General features: G+C 39.0%; 1 protein-coding gene across 2 annotated transcripts in view; it reads left to right on the top strand.

Moving 5' to 3' along the window:
• LOC126946496 (zinc finger X-linked protein ZXDB-like) overlaps window positions 1–26,061 on the top strand; it is a 540,578-nt gene that overhangs the window by 94,875 nt on the left and 419,642 nt on the right. The window contains exon 3 of one of the 2 annotated variants that reach the window (XR_007722678.1): window positions 10,642–11,043. The exons of the other annotated variant lie outside the window; for it this stretch is intronic. The gene's annotated coding sequence lies outside the window, so the exon portion shown is untranslated. Of the gene's footprint in view, window positions 1–10,641; window positions 11,044–26,061 lie in introns of those variants that run through there. 2 annotated transcript variants of the gene reach the window in all.

The raw sequence follows: 26,061 nt of genomic DNA, 5'->3' as shown, positions 1-26,061 counted from the left end.
TGGATATTGATATCTTTCTCTAGGTTTAGAATGTCACCTTTACTATTCCTGTGAATAAACTATCTACCTTAATCTCTTTCTCTACCTCCTCTTTAAGGCCAATAACTCTTAGTTTTGCCCTTTTGAGTTATTTTCTTAATCCAGTAGGCATGATTCATTGTTTTTTATTCTTTTTTCTTTTGTCTTCTCTTACTGTGTATTTTCAAATAAACTGTCTTCAAGTTCACTAATTCTTTATTCTGTTAGATTCTGCTATTAAAAGACTCTAATGTATTATTCAGTATGGAAATTGGATTTTTTCAGTTCCAGAATTTCTGCTTAATTCTTTTTAATTATTTCAATTTCTTTGTTAAATTTATCTGATAAAGTTCTGAAACTTTCTCTGTGTTATCTCGAAATTCTTTGAGTTTCCTCAACATAGTTATTTTGAATTATCTGTCTGAAAGGTCACATGTCTCTGCTTTTTCAGGATTTGTCTCTGGTGACTAATTTAGTTCATTAGGTGAGTTTCTGATTTCCTGTATGATTTTGATACTTGTAGATATTTTCTAGTTCCTGGGCATTAAATAGCTATCCATTTATTGCAGTTTTTGCAGTCTGGGTTTGCTTGTGCCTGTCCTTCCTGAGATGACTTTCCAGATATTTTAAAGGACTTAGGTGTTGTAATCTAAGTTGTGTCTGCTTTAGGGGGCACTTCAACCCCAGTAATGTTGTGGTTCTTGCAGTACCACTCTGATGGTCTTGGACAAGTCCAGATGAATTATTTATATTACCAGGCAGAGACTCTTGCCCTCTTTTTTTACTTTCTCCCAAATGGATAGAGTCTCTCTTTTTCTTCTGAGCCACCTGGAGCTGGGAGTGGTGTGACAGACACAGGCACCCTTGTGGCCACCACCAGTATTACGGATGGTTCAGACCTGAAGCCTGCACATCACAGGGTCTCACCTGAGGCCTGCTGAAACACTTTCTGGCTACTGCTTATGTTAGCTCAAAGTCCTGAGGCTCTACAATCACCAAGTGGCAAAATCAGCCAGGCCTGTGTCTTTCTGTTTAGTGTGACAGGTTTCCCCTTACCTGGACATGTCCTGAGGTGCCATTCAGGTGTCATGAATTAGTCAACAAACTTAGAAAGTTACCTGATGTTCTATTGTACTGTGGCTGAACTGGAACTCAAACCAAAAGATAGTTCTTTCCAGTCTTCTCTCCCCTTTCCAAAGGCAGAGGAACCTCACTCCATGACCACTTCCACCACAGGCCCATGAGGCTATCACTGACTTTCCCTGAAGACCCAAGGTCTCTTCAGTCAGCTTGTAGTGAATGCTGCCCTGCCTGGGACCCACTCTACAAGACAATGGGCTCCCCTGTGGTGGTGCTGTATTCCCCTGTAGACAAGTTGACACCTAATGTGCAAGACAATGTCCCCTTGCTTTTTCCTCTACTTCTCTGAGATGAGTGGAGTTTTGCTCCATAGCCACCATTGTTTGAAGTGTGTTGAGTTTCACCTAAAACCTGCAAGTCTGTGGGTCTCACTCAAGGTTCTCAACAAGGTACCTGGGCATTGCTACTAGCCATTCAGGGACCAAGAGTTCTTCAGTTAGAAGTTAATAAATCCTGCCCGGACTGGATCTTTCTCTTCAGGGCAGCACGTTCCCTTCTGGTCAAACCTGTGACTAGAAATGTCAACCAGGATCTAGGTCTTTGAAAATTTCCTCATGTCTCTGACCAGTGACATATCCTACTGTTACTGTGTTGGTATTCAACTGTTACTGAGTTGGTATCCAAGATGAAAGACAACGTCATCCCCACTCTTCCCTCTCCTCTCCTCATATGGAGAGATGGGGTCCTTTTGGAGCCTTAAGCTGTGCACCCTGGAGTTAGGTGAGGAGTGATGCCAGCACTCCCTTAGCTGCCATGTGTCCCCTTCAGTCCACTGTCTCAGTTCCCAGTTCAACACTGGGACTCACCTAGGATTTTCAGTCCTTGTGGCTTTAACTTCCTTTCAAGTTTATTTGTGGCTCCAGTGCATTTTAGCCTGTGGTGGTAAGACTTGCAGAAACTTAAGTTCAGATTTCTGGTATCACCAATTCCTCTCTGGCTAGGGATAGTTTAAATGCTCCCTCCGTGGGCAGCCATAAGCTAATTTTGGTCCAGTTTTGTTTTCTGTTATATTAGGGCAGAAATGAGTTCAATGCCTCACAAATACTGTGATCTCTTCTCTGCACACAGAAACGCTCTATGCACCCCCCCACTGCTGCTGGGGGATGGCAGAAGTGTTGCATTGGCCATTCAACGGTGTTTTTTCTATCTCATTAGTGTTTCTTTCAGTGATATGAAGTGAAAACCAGGTACTGTGAGTGCTCACCTGAGTTCTGGTTCTTTGTGTAGATAGTGGTTAAATTGGTGTCCTTGAGAGGGGAAAATTAGTGGAGCCTTCTATTATGCCATCTTGCACCACTCTGCAGCTGGCTTTCTTAGTTATTTGTGGTTTCATATGAATTCTAAGATTTTTTTTTCTGTGACAAATGGCATTGAAATTTTGAAAGGTGTTGCGTTCAATCTGGAGATGGCTTTGGCTAGTATGGACATTTAACACAATATTAATTTTTCTTATACATGAACACAGGTATATTTCTATTTATTTGTATCTACTACAATTTTTTCAACCAATGTTTTATAGCTTGCGGTGTATGGATCTTTCGCCTCCTTGGTTAAATTTAGGTTAAGCATTTAGGTTCTGTTATGCTGTTCTAAATTAGATCATTTTAAGGAAACATGCTATCATTTGTCTTTTGATTATTTTTTATTTGTATAAATTTAAATTATACAAGTGCAGCTTGTTACATGTATATATTGTATAGAGGCGAAGTATTTTAGTGTAACAATCACTTGAATAATGTACATTGTATCCATTAAGTTATCTATTATCTCTCTCTCTCACTCTTCCGCTCTTACAATATCTATGATTCACACTTTGTTTCCATGTATACACATTATTTTGCTGTCATTTATAAGCGAAAAAGTGGAATTTGACTTTCTATGTCTGAATTGTTTCACTTAAGATAATGGCCTCCACGTCAATCCATGTTGTTGCAAAAGAAATGATTTAAATTTTTATGGCTGAATAGTATTTCATTATTTGTATATGTAATATTTTCTTTATCCATTCATTCATTGACACACTTAGGTTGATTCAGTATCCTTGCTATTGTTAATGTGCCGCAATAAACATATGAGTGCAGGTGTCTGTTTATATAATTGTTTTTTTTTGTTTGTTTTTTGTTTATTTTAAGGGTGTGGATATTCAGTAGTGGAATTGTTGACTCAAATGATAATTCTATTTTTAGACCTTTGAGAAATCTCTATGCTGTTTTACATAAAGGCTGTACTAATTTGCATTTGCATCAACATTAAATATGCATTCCTTGTTCTCTGCATGCTTGCCAACATCTGTTATTTATGCAATGTTCATAATAACTATTCTGGAAGAAAATTGCAGGGGGGGCGGAGCAAGATGGCCGAATAGGAACAGCTCCAGTCTCCAACTCCCAGCGCGAGCGACACAGAAGACCGGTGATTTCTGCATTTTCAACTGAGGTACTGGGTTCATCTCATTGGGTAGTGCCGGACGATCAGTGCTGGTCAGCTGCTGCAGCCCGACCAGCAAGAGCTGAAGCAGGGCGAGGCATTGCCTCACCTGGGAAGCACAAGGGGGAAGGGAATCCCTTTTCCTAGCCAGGGGAACTGAGACACACAACACCTGGAAAATCGGGTAACTCCCACCCCAATACTGCGCTTTAAGCAAACAGGCACACCAGGAGATCGTATCCCACACCTGGCCGGGAGGGTCCCACACCCACTGAGCCTCCCTCATTGCTAGCACAGCAGTCTGTGATCTACCGGCAAGGCAGCAGCGAGGCTGGGGGAGGGGCGCCCGCCATTGCTGAGGCTTAAGTAGGTAAACAAAGCTGCTGGGAAGCTCGAACTGGGTGGAGCTCACAGCAGCTCAAGGAAACCTGCCTGTCACTGTAGACTCCACCTCTGGGGACAGGGCAATAACAAACAGAGCTGAAACCTCTGCAGACGCAAAGGACTCTGACAGCTTTGAAGAGAGCAGTGGATCTCCCAACACGGAGGTTGAGATCTGAGAAGGGACAGACTCCCAGCTCAAGTGGGTCCCTGACCCCTGGGTAGCCTAACTGGGAGACATCACCCACTAGGGGCAGTCTGACACCCCACACCTCACAGGGTGGAGTACACCCCTGAGAGGAAGCTTCCAAAGCAAGAATCAGACAGGTACACTCGCTGTTCAGAAATATTCTATCTTCTGCAGCCTCTGCTGCTGATACCCAGGCAAACAGGGTCTGGAGTGGACCTCAAGCAATCTCCAACAAACCTACAGCTGAGGGTCCTGACTGTTAGAAGGAAAACTATCAAACAGGAAGGACACCTACACCAAAACCCCTTCAGTACATCACCATCATCAAAGACCAGAGGCAGATAAAACCACAAAGATGGGGAAAAAGCAGGGCAGAAAAGCTGGAAATTCAAAAAATAAGAGCGCATCTCCCCCGGCAAAGGAGCGCAGCTCATCGCCAGCAACGGATGAAAGCTGGACGGAGAATGACTTTGATGAGATGAGAGAAGAAGGCTTCAGTCCATCAAATTTCTCAGAGCTAAAGGAGGAATTACGTACCCAGCACAAAGAAACTAAAAATCTTGAAAAAAAAGTGGAAGAATTGATGGCTAGAGTAATTAATGCAGAGAAGGTCATAAACGAAATGAAAGAGATGAAAACCATGACACGAGAAATACGTGACAAGTGCACAAGTTTCAGTAACCGACTCGATCAACTGGAAGAAAGAGTATCTGCGATTGAGGATCAAATGAATGAAATGAAGCGAGAAGAGAAACCAAAAGAAAAAAGAAGAAAAAGAAATGAACAAAGCCTGCAAGAAGTATGGGATTATGTAAAAAGACCAAATCTACGTCTGATTGGGGTGCCTGAAAGTGAGGGAGAAAATGGAACCAAGTTGGAAAACACTCTTCAGGATATCATCCAGGAGAACTTCCCCAACCTAGTAGGGCAGGCCAACATTCAAATCCAGGAAATACAGAGAACGCCACAAAGATACTCCACGAGAAGAGCAACTCCAGGACACATAATTGCCAGATTCACCAAAGTTGAAATGAAGGAAAAAATCTTAAGGGCAGCCAGAGAGAAAGGTCGGGTTACAGACAAAAGGAAGCCCATCAGACTAACAGCAGATCTCTCGGCAGAAACTCTCCAAGCCAGAAGAGAGTGGGGGCCAATATTCAACATTCTTAAAGAAAAGAATTTTAAACCCAGAATTTCATATCCAGCCAAACTAAGTTTCATAAGTGAAGGAGAAATAAAATCCTTTACAGATAAGCAAATGCTTAGAGATTTTGTCACCACCAGGCCTGCCTTACAAGAGACCCCGAAGGAAGCACTAAACATGGAAAGGAACAACCGGTACCAGCCATTGCAAAAATATGCCAAAATGTAAAGACCATCGAGGCTAGGAAGAAACTGCATCAACTAACGAGCAAAATAACCAGTTAATATCATAATGGCAGGATCAAGTTCACACATAACAATCTTAACCTTAAGTGTAAATGGACTAAATGCTCCAATTAAAAGACACAGACTGGCAAACTGGATAAAGAGTCAAGACCCATCAGTCTGCTGTATTCAGGAGACCCATCTCACACACAGAGACATACATAGGCTCAAAATAAAGGGATGGAGGAAGATTTACCAAGCAAATGGAGAACAAAGAACAGCGGGGGTTGCAACACTAGTCTCTGATAAAACAGACTTTAAACCATCAAAGATCAAAAGAGACAAAGAAGGCCATTACATAATGGTAAAGGGATCAATTCAACAGGAAGAGCTAACTATCCTAAATATATATGCACCCAATACAGGAGCACCCAGACTCATAAAGCAAGTCCTTAGAGACTTACAAAGAGACTTAGACTCCCATACAATAATAATGGGAGACTTCAACACTCCACTGTCAACATTAGACAGATCAACGAGACAGAAAGTTAACAAGGATATCCAGGAATTGAACTCATCTCTGCAGCAAGCAGACCTAATAGACATCTATAGAACTCTCCACCCCAAATCAACAGAATATACATTCTTCTCAACACCACATCGTGCTTACTCCAAAACCGACCACGTAATTGGAAGTAAAGCACTCCTCAGCAAATGTACAAGAACAGAAATTATAACAAACTGTCTCTCAGACCACAGTGCAATCAAACTAGAACTCAGGACTAAGAAACTCAATCAAAACCGCTCAACTACATGGAAACTGAACAACCTGCTCCTGAATGACTACTGGGTACATAACGAAATGAAGGCAGAAATAAAGATGTTCTTTGAAACCAATGAGAACAAAGATACAACATACCAGAATCTCTGGGACACATTTAAAGCAGTGTGTAGAGGAAAATTTATAGCACTAAATGCCCACAAGAGAAAACAGGAAAGATCTAAAATTGACACTCTAACATCACAATTAAAAGAACTAGAGAAGCAAGAGCAAACACATTCGAAAGCTAGCAGAAGACTAGAAATAACTAAGATCAGAGCAGAACTGAAGGAGATAGAGACACAAAAAACTCTCCAAAAAATCAATGAATCCAGGAGTTGGTTTTTTGAAAAGATCAACAAAAATGACAGACCACTAGCAAGACTAATAAAGAAGAAAAGAGAGAAGAATCAAATCGATGCAATTAAAAATGATAAAGGGGATATCACCACCGACCCCACAGAAATACAAACTACCATCAGAGAATACTATAAACACCTCTACGCAAATAAACTGGAAAATCTAGAAGAAATGGATAATTTCCTGGACACTTACACTCTTCCAAGACTAAACCAGGAAGAATTTGAATCCCTGAATAGACCAATAGCAGGCTCTGAAATTGAGGCAATAATTAATAGCCTACCAACCAAAAAAAGTCCAGGACTAGATGGATTCACAGCTGAATTCTACCAGAGGTACAAGGAGGAGTTGGTACCATTCCTTCTGAAACTATTCCAATCAATAGAAAAAGAGGGAATCCTCCCTAACTCATTTTATGAGGCCAACATCATCCTGATACCAAAGCCTGGCAGAGATACAACAAAAAAAGAGAATTTTAGACCAATATCCCTGATAAACATCGATGCAAAAATCCTCAATAAAATACTGGCAAACCGGATTCAGCAACACATCAAAAAGCTAATCCACCATGATCAAGTGGGCTTCATCCCTGGGATGCAAGGCTGGTTCAACATTCGCAAATCAATAAACATAATCCAGCATATAAACAGAACCAAAGACAAGAACCACATGATTATCTCAATAGATGCAGAAAAGGCTTTTGACAAAATTCAACAGCCCTTCATGCTAAAAACGCTCAATAAATTCAGTATTGATGGAACGTTCCTCAAAATAATAACAGCTATTTATGACAAACCCACAACCAATATCATACTGAATGGGAAAAAACTGGAAAAATTCCCTTTGAAAACTGGCACAAGACAGGGATGCCCTCTCTCACCACTCCTATTCAACATAGTGTTGGAAGTTCTGGCTAGGGCAATTAGGCAAGGGAAAGAAATCAAGGGTATTCAGTTAGGAAAAGAAGAAGTCAAACTGTCCCTGTTTAGAAAACCCCATTGTCTCAGCCCAAAATCTCCTTAAGCTGATAAGCAACTTCAGCAAAGTCTCAGGATACAAAATTAATGTGCAAAAATCACAAGCATTCTTATACACCAGTAACAGACAAACAGAGAGCCAAATCAGGAATGAAATTCCATTCACAATTTCTTCAAAGAGAATCAAATACCTAGGAATCCAACTTACAAGGGATGTAAAGGACCTCTTCAAGGAGAACTACAAACCACTGCTCAGTGAAATAAAAGAGGACACAAACAAATGGAAGAACATACCATGCTCATGGATAGGAACAATCAATATTGTGAAAATGGCCATACTGCCCAAGGTAATTTATAGATTCAATGCCATCCCCATCAAGCTACCAATGAGTTTCTTCACAGAATTGGAAAAAAGTGCTTTAAAGTTCATATGGAACCAAAAAAGAGCCCGCATCTCCAAGACAATCCTAAGTCAAAAGAACAAAGCTGGAGGCATCATGCTGCCTGACTTCAAACTATACTACAAGGCTAGAGTAACCAAAACAGCATGGTACTGGTACCAAAACAGAGATATAGACCAATGGAACAGAACAGAGTCCTCAGAAATAATACCACACATCTACAGCCATCTGATCTTTGACAAACCTGAGAGAAACAAGAGATGGGGAAAGGATTCCCTATTTAATAAATGGTGCTGAGAAAATTGGCTAGCCATAAGTAGAAAGCTGAAACTGGATCCTTTCCTTACTCCTTATACGAAAATTAATTCAAGATGGATTAGAGACTTAAATGTTAGACCTAATACCATAAAAATCCTAGAGTAAAACCTAGGTAATACCATTCAGGACATAGGCATGGGCAAAGACTTCATGTCTAAAACACCAAAAGCAACGGCAGCAAAAGCCAAAATTGACAAATGGGATCTCATTAAACTAAAGAGCTTCTGCACAGCAAAAGAAACTACCATCAGAGTGAACAGGCAACCTATAGAATGGGAGAAAATTTTTGCAATCTACTCGTATGACAAAGGGCTAATATCCAGAACCTACAAAGAACTCAAACAAATTTACAAGAAAAAAACAAACAACCCCATCAAAAAGTGGGCAAAGGATATGAACAGACATTTCTCAAAAGAAGACATTCAGACAGCCAACAGACACATGAAAAAATGCTCATCATCACTGGCCATCAGAGAAATGCAAATCAAAACCACAATGAGATACCATCTCACACCAGTTAGAATGGCAATCATTCAAAAGTCAGGAAACAACAGGTGCTGTAGAGGATGTGGAGAAGTAGGAACACTTTTACACTGTTGGTGGGATTGTAAACTAGTTCAACCATTATGGAAAACAGTATGGCGATTCCTCAAGGATCTAGAACTAGATGTACCATATGACCCAGCCATCCCATTACTGGGTATATACCCAAAGGATTATAAATTATGCTGCTATAAAGACACATGCACTCGTATGTTTATTGCAGCACTATTCACAATAGCAAAGACTTGGAATCAACCCAAATGTCCATCAGTGACAGATTGGATTAAGAAAATGTGGCATATATACACCATGGATTACTATGCAGCCATCAAAAAGGATGAGTTTGTGTCCTTTGTAGGGACATGGATGCAGCTGGAAACCATCATTCTTAGCAAACTATCAGAAGAACAGAAAACCAAACACCGCATGTTCTCACTCATAGGTGGGAACTGAACAATGAGATCACTTGGACTCAGGAAGGGGAACATCACACACAGGGGCCTGTCATGGGGAGGGGGGAGAGGGGAGGGATTGCATTGGGAGTTATACCTGATGTAAATGACAAGTTGATGGGTGCAGCACAGCAACATGGCACAAGTATACATATGTAACAAACCTGCACGTTATGCACATGTACCCTACAACTTAAAGTATAATAATAATAAATAAATTAAAAAATAAATAAATAAAAAATAAATAAAATTTTAAAAATAAGAAATTGTATGTTCTTAGAAATTTGCCAATGTCCTGCTGCTCATAATATTTCTATTGTTTCTTGCCTAATATTAGACAATATCATAATGCTATAAATTTATTAGTCATAATTCATTATTTTTAAATGTATGCCATAAAAACAACCAATTTTTTATCCAACAAATTTCCATCAGATCTTTAACTACGGCCATTTTAAGCCTTTCATCACCCAGAGCTAATTGCTGTTTCAATCTGACGCTTCCCTAAAAGCCCTTGCAAACAGTTACAGCCACAAAGAGATTGAAGTATTCTGGGGTATATGCTTCTGATGGTATTGCTTAGACAGCATACTACTGAACTGAGTCACAATTGCTAGAACTTTAGTGGGCAAGCTGATGATTTCATTGAACTGCCAACCTGAGATCAAGCAGAACAATAATTAATTACATGAGACTAAATAAACTGATAAAACGATATACATTGTGTTTGGAATATTGCTGATGTTTTAATGCTCAATGTTCTGAATATAAGGAACTATTTTCTCTTTTCTGTTTTGCCATCTATAACTCATAACAGTTTAGTAACTTTTGTTTTCATAAACAGAAATAAAACATTTCTTTTTTTCTTTCTACCTGATCCTTCAAGAACTCAGGAACTCTTATTGAGTGTTCTTTTTGTGGCAATATAATTATTACAAAGGTTCAATAAAAATCTGTCCTTCTTGTAACAGGAAAAAGGTTCATATTAAATAATGAAATGATTCACATTAAAATGATAGCTAAACAACCCTGCTGATTGCACTGTTTGGGATAATGTGATACAGAGTCAGGTAATCAAGCAAATGAGAACTTCCCCAACCTAGTAGGGCAGGCCAACATTCAAATCCAGGAAATACAGAGAATGCCACAAAGATACTCCTCGAGAAGAGCAACTCCAAGACACATAATTCCAGATTCACCAAAGTTGAAATGAAGGAAAAAATCTTAAGGGCAGCCGGAGAGAAAGGTCGGGTTACCCACAAAGGGAAGCCCATCAGACTAACAGCAGATCTCTCAGCAGAAACTCTCCAAGCCAGAAGAGAGTGGGGGCCAATATTCAACATTCTTAAAGAAAAGAATTTTAAACCCAGAATTTCATATCCAGCCAAACTATGTTTCATAAGTGAAGGAGAAATAAAATCCTTTACAGATAAGCAAATGCTTAGAGATTTTGTCACCACTAGGCCTGCCTTACAAGAGACCCTGAAGGAAGCACTCAACATGGAAAGGAACAACCAGTACCAGCCATTGCAAAAACATGCCAAAATGTAAAGACCATCGAGGCTAGGAAGAAACTGCATCAACTAACGAGCAAAATAACCAGTTAATATCATAATGGCAGGATCAAGTTCACACATAACAATCTTAACCTTAAGTGTAAATGGACTAAATGCTCCAATTAAAAGACACAGACTGGCAAACTGGATAAAGAGTCTAGACCCATCAGTCTGCTGTATTCAGGAGACCCATCTCACACACAGAGACATACATAGGCTCAAAATAAAGGGATGGAGGAAGATTTACCAAGCAAATGGAGAACAAAAGAAAGCAGGGGTTGCAATACTAGTCTCTGATAAAACAGACTTTAAACCATCAAAGATCAAAAGAGACAAAGAAGGCCATTACATAATGGTAAAGGGATCAATTCAACAGGAAGAGCTAACTATCCTAAATATATATGCACCCAATACAGGAGCACCCAGACTCATAAAGCAAGTCCTTAGAGACTTACAAAGAGACTTAGACTCCCATACAATAATAATGGGAGACTTCAACACTCCACTGCAATTGTGAAACAATATAGAAGTCAAGGTCTGTTGTGATTTGGGAAGTTGTGAATCAGAAATAGGCAAAAGACAAGGCAAGCACCAATCTTAGCATCAAGACCAGTAAATGAAAGGAGGGAACAAAGCAGTATTCAGCAGAGGAACATGTCATTGTCAAGGAGATGCAATCACTGCAGTTCCTGTCAGTTGCATAACTCTTGTGTGTCAGGGACTAGTGACCACTCGGTTTTGACTGGAACTGAGATTGAGGGCTGAAACTGGTTTGAGGTGTGACATAAATGGACAAGAGATTAGGAATAGCTCCTAACAGGTTGATCCTGATATTTTTTCAACATGCTCATCTTTTCAAAAGTTTCATCTTCCACTTCTAACTGGTTAACTCTACATCTATCTATGTAATCATTACCAGCCACTTCAATCTTCTGTATAGCATAATCAACTACTTAGTATATCCTTTTGGCTGCTCCAGTGTTATTTCAAATGTAATATGTCACAAATTGAATTTACCTTGCTCTTAGAAAGACTCCTTTCTCTTTATTAGTTCTTTTCTCTTAAAACTGGGACATAGTTTTGAGACCTTGGGCCTGTTTTTGACAGAGCTTTCTCTTTTAACTCCATATTCATTCAGTAACCAAGTAAACTCTTGCCAACCTCAAGACTTAAAATTCTATTTTATATCCCCCCATTTTCTGTTAATTTATGTTGCTTGCACTAGGGCTGTTGTGAACTTACTAGTGGTTTTCAAATTATGGTATGAGGTCATGCTAATCTTGAAAGAATTTCCAAAAAAATTAGATTCTTAGACTTCAATCCTGAACATCGGAATCACAATTTGCAGGTAAGAGCCAAAAAATATGTAATTTAACAACTCTGGGTAATTTCAATGCACAGTCAACTTTGAAATCACTGATCTAAATATCTGATGATATCGATTATGAGTTGCAATTTCATGGTGGATAGAACTTGGAAATAAGCAGATGGGATAAAAAGGAGTAGATAAAAATGTTTGTGGGAGAGAGGAAGATGAAGGAAACAATGGTAATGCTCAGCTTCCTGGTTTGGTAAACTTGGTATATATGCTGATGTCATTCACTGAGAGAGGAAGAAATGAATAAGAAAAATGGGTAGACACATGCTAGAAAATGGCATTTTCATTTTTGGACTTGAGTCTGAGATGTCTATGGGACAAGTTTGCATCTTTGATGCATGAAACAGGAAACAAACACTGTAGGGTTTAGGTAATTGACAAGAAATGTGCATTAGCATTGACAGAGATAAAATTTAGCCTAATGAGTTAATATATGCTCAATAATTTTAAAGAGTTGAAAATGTAACATGACACTAGTAATTTTATTATAATAGAAATAAGTGCATAATAATAAACACAGCTTTTGAATTATGAAATGGTTGCTCATGGAAGATAAAAATCTTAAGTTAAAGTTCAGGTATTTCTTGACTTATTCATTCATTTTTTTCATTCAGAAAGCATTTTTGAAATATTTTTTCTTATTCCTTCAACAATTTTTAAAAATTTTAATTTTAAAATTTACTAATGGGTTGCTTTTAGAATATACTTTGGGGAACAAAAGTAGAAACAGTAGGCCAATTCAAGGCTGCCTCCCATAATCTGGATAAGAAAGAAAATATCTCAGAGCAGGATGCTTTTGTCAGTGGAGATGGGAAAGGTGATTAGATACTGGTGATAATTACAAGGTTAAAAAAAAAATAAACCTTGTTAGATATGAAAGATTAAGATCAGAGAGAAGTAAAAAATTTTCCAAGGTTTTAGATCTGCACATCTGAAAGCCTGGATTTTCCATCAGTTGTAAAGGGAAATGCGGAAGGTGGATCAAATTTTGAGGGAAAATGAGATTAGGTATTATGCTTAGGAAATGTTGAGCCTAAGATACCTAATTGACATCCAGATATAGACATTAAGTAGGATATGCAAGATTTGGTCTCAAGTGATAAATCTGGGTCTAGATATAATTGTGGAAGTCATTAGCTGTGATTTAAAGCCATGAAAGTAAATGAGGTTACTAAGCATGTGTACAACACTAAGGTAAAAGGATCAAGGACAGAGCCCTGAATCCAACTATCATTAAAGTTTGTGTTGATGAGGAGGAAACAGCAAATGAGACTGACAAGGAGCTATCACTGAGGTAAGAGAGAAAAGCGTAAAATCTTAACATCCTGGGAGCCCTGTGTAAAACATTTTGGAAAATGAGGTATGTATTAGGAGGTCAAGTATGTTTAATATCAGGAGAGCCAAAGGCCTGATAGCAGTGTTTGTAACACTGCAACAGAGCATATCTGAATTATGTCATGGTGTATTATCCTCACCAAGACTGGTGAAATTGAAAATATTGTAGAAATGTAATGATGCAGTGTTTTCCACATGGAATTTATTTTCTGTGATTGGATATAAAATTTTTTCAAATAATGTATGTGTTATAGATTAAAATGGACTTCACTGTGGTAGAGATGGATCAATAAATATAATAAAGATTTGTTAGAGCTTTAGTGTTTCTGACGAGAGAAAGTAACGCACTGTAGTCAAAAAAAATTCAAATTCTCCCAGTCTATGAAAAATGAGACTGAAGTCGTACCACACAGAAGTAAGCTCCTGTTAAGGTTTCAGAATTTCATTTTATGCAGAGAACCTCTTGTGTGGAAAACATTTAAACAAAATGCTGCAAATATATGGAGTTCTTACTCGGACTGTAAGTTGCAAGAGATTTCTTTTACATGTCATTTATAATGAATAATAGTTCATACAAATTATGATTTATTAAAGCATAACATCCCCTTTAAGAGAAAAGTACACATTCTTTTTAAAAATTTTTTTTATTACACTTTAAGTTCCAGGGTACATGTGCACAATGTGCAGGTTTGCTACACATGTGTACATGTGCACAATGTGCAGGTTTGCTACACATGTATACATGTGCCATGTTGGTGGGCTGCCCCCATCAACTCGTCAGCACCCATCAACTCGTCATTTACATCAGGTATGACTCTCAGTGCCATCCCTCCCACCTCCCCTCTCTCCACAATAGGCACCAGTGTGTGATGTTCCCCGTCCCATGTCCAAGGGATCTCATTGTTCAATTCGACCTAAGAGTGAGAACATGCAGTGTTTGCTTTCCTGTTCTTGAGGTACTTTGCTGAGAATGATGGTTTCCAGCTGCATCCATGTCCCTACAAAGGACAAAAACTCATCCTTCTTTATGGCTGCATAGTATTCCATGGTGTATATGTGCCACATTTTCTTAATCCAGTCTGTCACTGATGGATATTTGGATTGATTCCAAGACTTTGCTATTGTGAATAGTGTCACAATAAACATATGTGTGCATGTGTCTTTAGAGCAGCATGATTTATAATCCTTTGGATATATCCCCAGTAATGGGATGGCTGGGTCATATGGTATTTCTAGTTCTAGATCCCTGAGGAGTCGCCATACTGTTTTCCACAATGGTTGAACTAGTTTACAATCCCACCAACAGTGTAAAAGTGTTCCTATTTCTCCACATCCTTTCCAGCAGCTGTTATTTCCTGACATTTTAATGATCGCCATTCTAACTGGTGTGAGATGGTATCTCATTGTGGTTTTGATTTGCATTTCACTGATGGCCAGTGATGATTAGCATTTTTTCATGTGTCTGTTGGCTGTAAGAATGTCTTCTTTTGACAAATGTCTATTCATATCCTTTGCCCACTTTTTGATGGGGTTATTTGTTTTTTTCTCTTGTAAATTTGTTTGAGTTCTTTGAAGGTTCTGGATATTAGCCCTTTGTCAGATGAGTAGATTGCAAAAATTTATCCCATTCTGTAGGTTACCTGTTCACTCTGATGGCAGTATCTTTTGCTGTGCAGAAGCTCCTTAGTTTAATTAAATCCCATCTGTCAATTTTGTCTTTTGTTGCCATTGCTTTTGGTGTTTTAGACATGAAGTCCTTGCCCATGCCTACGTCCTGAATGGTATTACCTAGGTTTTCTTCTAGGGTTTTTCTGGTATTAGGTCTAACATTTAAGTCTCCAATCCATGTTGAATTAATTTTCTTATAAGGAGTAAGGAAAGGATCCAGTTTCAGCTTTCTACTTATGGCTAGTCACTTTTCCCAGCACCATTTATTAAATAGGGAGTCCTTTCCTCATTTCTTGTTTTTCTGAGGTTTGTCAAAGATCAGATGGCTGTAGATGTGTGGTATTATTTCTGAGGCCTCTGTTCTGTTCCATTGGTCTATATCTCTGTTTTGGTGCCAGTGCCATGCTGTTTTGGTTACTGTAGCCTTGTAGTATAGTTTGAAGACAGGTAGCGTGAGGCCTCCAGCTTTGTTCTTTTGACTTAGGATTGTCTTGGCAATGCAGGGTCTTTTTTGGTTCCATACGAACTTTAAAGCAGTTTTTTCCAATTCTGTGAAGAAACTCATTGGTAACTTAATGGGGATGGCATTGAATCTATAAATTGCCTTGGGCAGTATGGCCATTTGCACGATACTCATTCTTCCTACCCATGACCATGGTATGTTCTTCCATTTGTTTGTGTCCTCCTTCATTTCACTGAGCGGTGGTTTCTAGTTCTCATTGAAGAGGTCCTTTATATCCATTGTAAGTTGAATTCCTAGGTATTTTATTCTCTTTGACGCTATTGTGAATGGGAGTTCATTCATGATTTGGCTCACTGTTTGTCTGTTACTAGTGTGTAAGAATGCTTGTGATTTTTGCACATTGATTTTGTATCCTGAGACTTTGCTGAAGTTGCTTATCAGCTTAAGGATTATTTGGCCTGAGACAATGGGGTTTTCTAAATACACAATCATGTCATATGCAAACAGGGACAATTTGACTTCTTTTCCTAACTGAATATTCTTTATTTCTTTCTCTTGCCTGGTTGTCCTAGCCAGAACTTCCAACACTATGTTGAATAGGAGTGGTGAGAGAGGGCATCCCTGTCTTGTGCCAGTTTTCAAAGGGAATGCTTCCAGTTTCTGCCCATTCAGTATGATATTGGCTGTGGGTTTGTCATAAATAGCTCTTATTATTTTGAGATAAGTTCCATCAATACCCAATTTATTGAGCGTTTTTAGCATGAAGGGCTGTTGAATTTTGTCAAAGGCCTTTTCTACATCTACTGAGAAAGTCATGTGGTTTTTGTCTTTGGTTCTGTTTATGTGCTGGTTTACATTTGTTGATTTGTGTATGTTGAACCAGCCTTGCATCCCAGGGATGAAGCCCACTTGATCATGGTGGATAAGCTTTTTGATGTGCTGCTGGATTCGGTTTGCCAGTATTTTATTGAGGATTTTTGCATCGATGTTCATCAGGGATATTGGTCTAAAATTCTCTTTTTCGTGGGTGTCTCTGCCAGGCTTTGGTATCAGGATGATGTTGGCATCATAAAATGAGCTAGGGAAGATTCCCTCTTTTTCTATTGATTGGAATACTTTCATAAGGATGGTACTAGTTCCTCCTTGCACCTCTGGTAGAATTCGGATGTGAATCCATCTGGTCCTGGACTTTTTTTGGTTGGTAGGCTATTAATTATTGCCTCAATTTCAGAGCCTGCTATTGGTCTATTCAGGGATTCAACTTCTTCCTGGTTTAGTCTTGGAAGAGTGTAAGTGTCCAGGAAATTATCCATTTCTTCTAGGGTTTCTAGTTTATTTGCATAGAGGTGTTTATAGTATTCTCTGATGGTAGTTTGTATTTCTGTGGGGTCGGTGGTGATATCTCCTTTATCATTTTTTATTACGTCTATTTGATTTTCTCTCTTTTCTTCTTTATTATTCTTACTAGTGGTCTATCAATATTGTTGATATTTTTAAAAAACAGCTCCTGGATTCATTGTTTTTTTGGAGGGTTTTTTGTGTCTCTATCTCCTTCAGTTCTGCTCTGATCTCAGTTATTTCTTGCCTTCTGCTAGCTTTTGAATGTGTTTGCTCTTGCTTCTCTAGTTCTTTTAATTGTGATGTTAAAGTGTCAATTTTAGATCTTTCCTACTTTCTCTTGTTGGCATTTAGCACTGTAAATTTCCCTCTACACACTACGTTAAACGTCTCCCAGAGATTCTGGTATGTTGTATTTTTGTTCTCATTGGTTTCAAAGAACATCTTTATTTCTGCCCTCATTTCGTTATATACCCAATAGTCATTCAGGAGCAGGTTGTTCTGTTTCCATGTAGTTGAGCATTTTTGAGTGAATTTCTTAGTCCTGAGTTCTAGTTTGATTGCAGTGTGGTCTGAGAGACAGTTTGTTATCATTTCTGGTCTTTTACATTTGCTGAGGAGTGCTTTTCTTCCAACTATGTGGTCAATTTTGGAATAAGTGTGATGTGGTGCTGAGAAGAATGTATATTCTGTTGATTTGGGGTGGAGAGTTCTGTAGATGTCAATTAGGTCTGCTTGGCGCAGAGTTGAGTTCAATTCCTGGATATCCTTGTTAACTTTCTGTCTTGTTGATCTGTCTAATGCTGACAGTGTGGTGTTAAAGCCTCCTATTATTATTGTATGGGAATCTAAGTCTCTTTGTAAGTCTTTAAGGACTTGCTTTATGAATCTGTGTGCTCCTGTATTGGGTTCATATATCTTTAGGATAGTTAGCTCTTCCTGTCGAATTGATCCCTTTACCATTATGTAATGGCCTTCTTTGTCTCTTTTGATCTTTGATGGGTTAAAGTCTGTTTTATCAGATACTACGATTGCAATCCCTGCTTCTTTTTGTTTTCCATTTGCTTGGTAGATCTTCCTCCATCCCTTTATTTTCAGCCTATGTGTGTCTCTGCATGTGAGATGGGTCTCCTGAATCCAGCAAACTGATGGGTCTTACATCTTTATCCAATTTCCCGGTTTATGTCTTTTAATGGGACCGTTGAGTCCATTTACATTTAAGGTTAATATTGTTATGTGTGAACTTGATCCTGTCGTTATGATATTAACTGGTTATTTTGCTCGTTAGTTGATGCAGTTTCTTCCTAGCATCGATGGTCTTTACATTTTGGCATGTTTTTGCAATGGCTGTTACCTGTTGTTCCTTTCCATGTTTAGTGCTTCCTTCAGGATCTCTTGTAGGGCAGGCCTGGTGGTGACAAAATCTCTAAGCATTTGCTTGTCTTAAAGGATTTTATTTCTCCTTCCCTTATGAAACTTAGTTTGGCTGGATATGAAATTCTGGGTTGAAAATTCTTTTCTTTAAAATTGTTGAATATTGGCCCCCACTCTCTTCTGTCTTGTAGAGTTTCTGCTGAGAGATCTGCTGTTAGTCTGATGGGCTTCCCTTTGTGGGTAACCTGACCTTCTCTCTGGCTGCCATTAACATTTTTTCCTTCATATCAACTTTGGTGAATCTGACAGTTATGTGTCTTGGAGTTGCTCTTCTCGAGGAGTATCTTTGTGGCATTTGCGTATTTCCTAAGTTGAATGTTGGCCTGCCTTACTAGGTTGGGTAAGTTCTCCTGGGTGATATCATGCAGAGTGTTTTCCAACTTGGTTCCATTTTCCCCGTCACTTTCAGGCACACCAATCAGACGTAGATTTGGTGTTTTCACATAATCCCATATTTCTTGGAGGCTTTGTTCATTTCTTTTTACTCTCTTTTCTCTACACTTCTCTTCTTGCTTCATTTCATTCATTTGATCTTCAATCCTTGATACTCTTTCTTCCAGTTGATCGAGTCAGTTACTGAAGCTTGTGCATTTTTCACGTAGTTCTTGTGTTATGGTTTTCATCTCTATCAGTTCTTTTAAGGTCTTCTCTGCATTGATTATTCTAGTTATGCATTCATCCATTCTTTTTTCAAGGTTTTTAGTTTCTTTGCGCTGGTTACGTAGTTCCTCCTTTAGCTCTGAGAAGTTTGATCGACTGAAGTATTCTTCTCTCAAGTCGTCAAAGTCATCCTCCATCCAGTTTTTTTCTGTTGCTGGCGATGAGCTGCGTTCCTTTGGTGGGGGAGAAGCGTTCTGATTTTTTGAATTTCCAGCTTTTCTGCCCTGCTTTTTCCCCATCTTTGTGGATTTATCTGCCTTTGGTCTTTGATGATGGTGATGTACTGATGGGGTTCTTTGTGGGTGTCCCTTCTGTTTGTTAGTTTTCCTTCTAACAGTCAGGACCCTCAGTTGTAGGTCTGTTCGGGTTTGCTTCCCAGGTGTGGTAATGCCTCGCCCTGCTTCAGCTCTTGCTGGTCGTGCTGCACCTGCTGAACAGCCCCCATTGTCCAGCACTCCCCAGTGAGATGAACCCGGTACTTCAGTTGAAAATGCAGAAATCTCCCGTCTTCTGTGTCACTCGTGCTGGGAGCTGAAGGCTGGAGCTGTTACTATTCAAGAGTATTGCTCAAGATCCACATTCTTAATTAAAATGATATATTAAGGCATTGGCTGCTGGAAGGTATCATGTAATGTTGTCATTAATTTTGAAAGTCTATAATTTTTTTAAAAAATACTTTGAATTTTATGGCATCTCTATTTTGAGGTGTACATATATCAGTAGAGCATGTCTGTAAATTCTAGGAAATATTTTCAGGATAATTACCTGTATAAAAACTTGTAATAGGCATATATAAAGGTAAGATGTTCTTTAACAAAATAGTCAATTTGAAGGTAATGATGCCTTTTAATTTTTATTTTTGATTCAGGTATTTCTTTTCCTTTATTTTTAGATTCAGGAGTACATGTGCAGGTTTGTTACATGGCTGTAATGCATAACGATGTGTTTTAGGCTTCCAGTGTATGCATCACCCAAAAAGTAAACACTATACTCAATAGATAATTTATCAATCTTCACCCTCCTCTCACCCTCTCCTTTTTTGAAGTCTCCAGCGTCTACTATTTCTACCTTTATGTCCATGTTTATCCATTGTTTAGCTCAATTGTAAATGAGAACACATGGCATTATTTTATGAGGTAATTTTTTGGTCTTGATGATGACATTGATGAATGCACCAATCACTTCATGGGGTTATTTGAGTAGGAGTAAATAAAAATTATGACATATTTCACTTGAACCTGGAAATTTTTATAAAAAGCAATATCTGCACCAAGTAGAAGAAAATGTTCACTCTCTGGTGGTGCATTTGAAAGGGACAAGGTTCCATTAAAAATTGGACTTTCTGATGGGATTGAGTAGACCTTCAAAGTGAAATCAGGAACATATTTCTGTGAAATGCGTCACTGTTTTGAATTTTCATTAAGGAGATAAATTCCCCTTCTGTCTTGATATTTCTAAAAAAGAATTCAGGCCCATAAACTGGTTGGTAATTCCAGAAGAATAAATTTAAACTTTCATTTGGTCTACTATACTGGGTTTCTGAGGTGTTGCTGAAAACAACTATCAGTCTGCCTTCTATCATAATACCTTGGTTTGCATATTCTAGAATTTTATATAAAAGGAATCATATGGAATTCACTCTTTTTCTTTAGCTTCACTCCACTCCATGCAGGAAACCAAAACCAAATATACAGTGCCAAGATTATCACCAACAATATCCCAGAACTCAAATAAAGATGAGACAGTTCCTGGGGACACAAAGAATGAAAATACTCTATGCAGATCTTAAGAGAATTGGACTTTTACATCCATGACAGCCTTTCTTCAATCTGCTAGGCACCAAGCATGAATACAATTTTCCCCAAACTCATGGTTAATACACTGAAAAAAGTGAGATCAAAGTGGATAAGCAACTTTCCCACCATTTTGGATTTCCTAAAAAAAAGACCTGCTCCTATTCAAACCATGGGAAGCATCACAGGGCATGTAGGAAGATAAAATTCTGATGACAGCCAGAAACAAAGCAGGGGGTGATGGTGGAGAAGGACTAGCATTCCCAGACCAGGAAACTCTGCCATGTATCTTGGCTAAAGGAGATGACAAATCAGAGTAGCTATTCAGTGCTACCACACTGTAGAAGTTATGCTTCATGCACACAAAGCCCTAGCCAGCCTGTCTACACTGTCTGGATATTCCTTTTGGGAGATGCCCCACCTGAGACAGGCAACACTTCAAAGTTTGCTACAGCTGAAGCAAACCTGACCTTTAAGGTGCCATCTTGAGCAGAAAAGGAGGCACCGACCTAGTGGAAGAAAAATACATTCAACAGATAAATTACAAAGAACCTTTTAGCAAACATGCCAAAAAAACAAAACAAGTCAAGCAGAAGAGTGGTATAAATAATTGTCCAATGCAAAGGTGTAGATGTATATTCAAAACAAACAACAGCAAACAGAGAATCATTACCTCCCCAAATGGACAAAGCAAGAAACCAGTGACTGACCCTAATGAGATGACAATTTGTGAGCTCTAAGTATTCAAAAACAGCCATTTTAAGAAAACTCAGTGATTTTTAAGATAATACAGAAAAGGAGAGAAGATTCAAATAAACAAAATCAGAAATAATAAGGGATATATTACAACCGACACAACAGAAATGCAAACAACCATCAGAGAATACTACAAACAACTCTATGCACATAAACCAGAAAATCTAAAATAAATGAATAAATTCCTGGGTACATACACTCTCCCAAGACTGAACCAAGAAGAAAATAAATCCCTGGATAGATGAATAATGAGTTCTGAAATTGTCAGTGATAAATAGCCTGCACACCAAATAAAGCCAAGAACTAGATGGATTCACAGCTGAATTCCACCAGACATACAAAGAAGAGCTAGTACCATTTCTACTGAAACTATTTCGAAAAATTGAAAAGGAGGTACTCCTCCCTAACTCATTGTATGAGGCCAACATTATCTTGATACTAAAACCTAGCAGAGATACAACAATAAAAGAAAACTTCAGGGCAATATCCTTTATTAACATCAATGCAAAAATTATCAAAAAATACAGACAATTCAAATTCAGCAGCGCATCAAAAAATGTATTCACTGTGAACAACTAGGCTTCATCCCTGGGATGCAAGGTTGGTGCAATATCCACAAATCAATAAATATGATTCATCACATAAACAGAACTAAAGACAAAAGCCACGTGATTATCTCAATAGATGCAGAAAAGGCCTTTGATAAAATTCAACAACACTTTAGTTTAAAAACTTTTAAAAAACTAGGTATTAAAGGAACATAACTCAAAATAATAATATCTGTATATAACAAACCTGCAGTCAATATCATACTGAATGGACAAAAGCTGGAAGCATTATCCTTGAAAACTGGCACAAGAAAAGTTGCCCTCTCTAAATATTTCTATCCAACATAGTAGTAAAATTTCTGGCCAGGGAAATGAGGCAAGATAAAGAAATAAAGGGTATCCAAGTAGGAAGAGAGGAAGTCAAACAATCTTTGTTTTCAGATGACATAGTCCTATATTTAGAAATGCCACTGTCTCAACCCAAAAGCTTAAGCTGATAAGCAACTTGAGCAGAGTCTCAGGATTCAAAATCAATATGCAAAAATCACTAGCATTTCTACACATCAACAACAGGCAAACTAAGAGCCAAATGAAGATAAAGTCCCATTCACAATTGCCACAATAAGAATAAAATACCTAGAAATACTGCTAACAAGGGAAGTGAAGGACCTCTTCAAGGAGGACTACAAATTACTGCTGAATGGAATCAGGGATGACAAAAACAAATAGAACAGCATTTCATATTCATGGATAAAAGGATGCAATATTGTTACAATGGCCATACTACCCCATTTACAGATTCAGTGCTATTCCCATTAAACTTCCATTGACATTCTTCACAGAATTAGCAAAACCTATTTTAAAATTTATATGGGGAAAAAAGAGCCTAAATTGCCAAGGCAATTATAAACAAAATGAAGAAAGCTGGAGGCATCACTTTGTTGATACCCGATTTCAAACTATATTAACAGCTATAGTAACCAAAACAGCGTGGTACTGGTACAAGAACAAACACATAGTCCAATGGAACAGAATAGAGAACTGAGATTTAAGACTGCATACCTACAAACATCTGATCTTCAACAAACCTGATAAAAACAAGCAATGAGGAAAGGATGCCGTATTTAATAAATGGTGCTGGGAAAACTGTCTAGCCATATGCAGAAAATTGAAACAGGACCCCTTACTTACAACTTATGCAAGAACTATATCAAGATGGATTAAAGATTTAAATATAAAACCCAAAACTATAAAAACCCTAGAAGAAAACCTAGGCAATACAATTCAGGACATAGGCATGGGCAAAGATTTCATGACAAAGACATCTACAGCAATTTCATCAAAAGCAAAGATTGACAAATGGGATATGATTAAACTAAAGAGCTTCTGCACAGCAAAAGAAACTATCAACAGAGTAAGCATAGGAGAAAATTTCTGCAATCTATGCATCTGACAAATGTCTAATATCTAGCATGTACAAGAAACTTAAATTTACAATAAATAAAACAACCTCATTAAAAAGCGCACAAAGGACATGAAAAGACACTTCTCAAAAAAAAAATCATGTGGCCAATAAAAATATAAAACAAAGCTCAACATCACTGAATGTTACCATGGAATATTATGCAGCCATAGAAAAAGAATGAGGTTACATACTTTGCAGGAACACGAATAGAGCTTGAGGCCATTATCCTTGGGAAACTGAGGCAGAAACAGAAAACCAAATATCACATGTTCTCACTTATAAGTGAGAGCTGAGAGGGGGGAGCAAGATGGCCGAATAGGAACAGCTCCAATCTCCTACTCCCAGCGCGATAGCGACACAGAAGACAGGTGATTTCTGCATTTTCAACTGAGGTACTGGGTTTATCTCACTAGGGAGTGCCTGACAATCAGTGCTGGTCAGCCGCTGCAGCACGACCAGCGAGAGCTGAAGCAGGGCGAGGCATCCCCTCACCTGGGAAGTGCAAGGGGGAAGGGAATCCCTTTTCCTACCAGAGGAACTGAGACACACAACACCTGGAAAATCGGGTAACTTCCAACCCGAATACTGCGCTCTACCAAGGATCTTAGCAAACGGGCACACCAGGAGACTATATCCCACAACTGGTCAGGAGGGTCCCATGCCCACGGAGCCTCCCTCATTGCTAACTCAGCAGTATAGGATCTTGCAGCAAGACAGCAGAGAGGCTAGGGGAGAGGCGCCAGCCATTGCTGAGGCTTAAGTAGATAAACAAAGCGGCTGGGACGCTCCAACTGGGCGGAGCTCACAGCAGCTCAAGGAGTCCTGCCTGTCTCTGTAGACTCCACCTCTGGGGACAGGGCACAGCTAAACAACAACAACAACAAAAAGCAGGTGAAACCTCTGCAGACGCAAATGACTCTGTCTGACAGCTTTGAAGAGAGCAATGGATCTCCCAACACGGAGGTTGAGATCTGAGAACAGACAGACTGCTTGCTCAAGTGGGTCCCTAACCCCTGAGTAGCCTAAATGGGAGACATCCCCAACTAGGGGCAGACCGACACCCCACTCCTCACATGGTGGAGTACACCCCTGAGAGGAAGCTTCCAAAGCAAGAATCAACAGATACACTCACTGTTCAGCAATATTCTATCTTCTACAGCCTCTGCTGCTGATACCCAGGCAAACAGGGTCTGGGGTGGACCTCAAGCAATCTCCAACAGACATATAGCTGAGGGTCCTGACTGTTAGAAGGAAAACTAACAAGCAGGAAGGACACCCACACCAAAACCCCATCAGTACATCACCATTATCAAAGACCTGAGGCAGATAAAACCACAAAGATGGGGAAAAAGCAGGGCAGAAAAGCTGGAAATTCAAAAAATAAGAGCACATGGCCCCGTGCAAAGGAACGCAGCTCATTGCCAGCAACGGATCAAAGCTGGATGGAGAATGACTTTGACGAGATGAGAGAAGAAGGCTTCAGTCCATCAAACTTCTCAGAGCTACAGGAGGAATTACGTACTCAGTGCAAAGAAACTAAAAATCTTGAAAAAAAAGAGTGGAAGAATTGATAACTAGAAAAATAAATGCAGAGAAGGCCATAAACGAACGGACAGAGATGAAAACCATGACACGAGAAATACGTGACAAATGCACAAGCTTCAGTAACCGACTTGATCAACTGGAAGAAAGACTATCAGTGATTGAGGATCAAATGAATGAAATGAAGGGAGAAGAGAAACCTAAAGAAAAAAAGAAGAAAAAGAAATGAACAAAGCTTGCAAGAAGTATGGGATTATGTAAAAAGACCAAATCTACCTATGATAGGGGTGTCTGAAAGTGAGGGGGAAAATGGAACCAAGTTGGAAAACACTCTTCAGGATATCATCCAGGAGAACTTCCCCAACCTAGTAGGGCAGGCCAACATTCAAATTCAGGAAATACAGAGAACGCCACAAAGATACTCCTCGAGAAGAGCAACTCCAAGACACATAATTGCCAGATACACCAAAGTTGAAATGAAGGAAAAAATCTTAAGGGCAGCCAGACAGAAAGGTCGGGTTACACACAAAGGGAAGCCCATCAGACTAACAGCAGATCTCTCAGCAGAAACTCTTCAAGCCAGAAGAGAGTGGGGACCAATATTCAACATTCTTAAAGAGAAGAATTTTAAACCCAGAATTTCATATCCAGCCAAACTAAGTTTCATAAGCGAAGGAGAAATAAAATCCTTTACAGATAAGCAAATGCTTAGAGATTTTGTCACCACCAG

The sequence above is a fragment of the Macaca thibetana genome, chromosome X (genome assembly GCF_024542745.1).
Source record: "Macaca thibetana thibetana isolate TM-01 chromosome X, ASM2454274v1, whole genome shotgun sequence".
NCBI classification, from domain to species: domain Eukaryota; kingdom Metazoa; phylum Chordata; class Mammalia; order Primates; family Cercopithecidae; genus Macaca; species Macaca thibetana.
The sequence above is the reverse complement of the archived record's forward strand: the minus strand, read 5'-3'. Positions and strand labels throughout refer to the sequence as shown.